Raw genomic sequence first — 1947 nt, forward strand, 5'->3', positions numbered from 1 at the left:
ACATGAGGTAATTAAAAATATGAGGTGATTAGTGTAATTCTCTATATTTATTAGAATTAACTTTTCTAAATATATGTAATATTATAAATATTGTGAGGTAGCCATGAGTCTGTAACCTAGGTCTAATTTTAGTAATTATAACAAAGAAATGTGAAATATGAAGAACCTGTGATTATTATGGATCCAGGGACAACCACAGATTGCCTTGTGTTTCTGACAAGGTAGTCGTCTTGATACTAAGTTTGTATCTGAAATTCTTTGTATGAAAGCACATAGCTATACACATTCTGGCATTTGAGTATGTAGATGTATAGACAGAATAGGCACTGTACTTGCTATGGAGTTTACTCTATGTATCATATCTTTGCCCAAAAGCACAACTCTAGCACAAGGGCTGAGTCATTTGAGTTATTTCAGTCTGAGTTTCACTGCTGTAGGATTATAAATCAGATTCTTATTGTCAATGACTACAGAAAGGGTTTTTTGTGTTCATAATACAGATCACCATTTGATTTAAGTTGAATCTTGTCAAGGTAACTCCTTTTTTAAACTATGAGAAGAGACCTGGCTGGATCCCAAAACTAATACAGTCTACTTTATAATAAAATAGGTTTGTTAGTGATAGACACTGTGCTGGTTTTTGAAGTCAGGAGAAGTAAAAATGCCTGTCAGTTTTCCCAGCTAATGTATTTGCTGGGAAAAATTACCAAAATTTTTATTTTGTTTTGTTTTGGTTAGGCTATATGTCTATCTATCTATCTATCTATCTATCTATCTATCTATCTATCTATCATCTGTCTGTCTATCTATGTATTATCTATCTATCTATCTATCTATCATCTATCTATGTATCTATCTGCCTATCTGTCTGCCTATTTATCTATGTATCATCTATCTATCTATGTATCATCTATCTGTCTATCTATCTATCTATCATCTATCTATCTATCTATCTATCTATCATCTCTCTGTAAACACACACACACACACACACACACACACACACACACACACACATTTCTACTTAATACTGTGAACGACAAATTCTAATTTTCCAAAAAGAAGCAGTGAAAACAGAGACCATAGCCTAGAGAAATAAGATAGAAGATTCCTGACTATCAAAGGAATACTACTTCAGAATCAAAGACCAGTAGGGAGTGCAGTGATGTGAACATGAAATTGAACAAACCTTCAAATTGAACATAAAGAGGTCACATCATAGTACTTCTTTCTCTTCACTTTACAAATGGATGTTTCAACTGCTCTGATGTAAAAAGATGACAAGAAGTAATTTATATTGTTCACATCTACTATTTAATGGCTCTGAGAAGTGAAAGCTAATTTTGCTTGTGTTCGCATTCATGGCAGACACTTGTCACAAGATGCTTATAACTTTGTAAGGCTACTTATCAGATATGGAGAGTTAGATATTGAGTGTGAAATCATAATAAAAGTTTCTAGAATACTTAAAAAGTCTATGACAACTAAAGTGAGAAAGTCAATGATAGACCTTCAGGAATATATGCTCCCATGAATAATTTGTAATCAAGTAAGGAACATTTATTTAAAAATTAGTGATTACGTTAAGAAATCATCTGTCAAGAAAACGAATCCAATTTTATTTGTAAATTTTATGAAAACTAAAGGCTAATAAAACCACCAACTTTAGAGAAACTTTGTTCAAATGTTTGTAGGGTACAGGGCTGTCATTGAACTAGGAAAAATGAGGCAGGAGGAATGAAATGTTGAAGATAGCCTGGGTTACACTGTAATATTCTCTCTCAAATATCCTAATGATGCAAATGAAGGTCCATGTTAGAGAGTATGCAAAAGGGTATGAATGGACTTAATCTCTAACATTTGTGGCAGAAAATGGAGAGGAAGGGGAGGAGAGAGAGAAAGAGAGAGAGAGAGAGAGAGAGAGAGAGAGAGAGAGAGAGAGAGAGA

This window comes from Grammomys surdaster, unplaced genomic scaffold (assembly GCF_004785775.1).
Source record: "Grammomys surdaster isolate TR1022 unplaced genomic scaffold, NIH_TR_1.0 62, whole genome shotgun sequence".
Lineage (NCBI taxonomy): Eukaryota > Metazoa > Chordata > Mammalia > Rodentia > Muridae > Grammomys > Grammomys surdaster.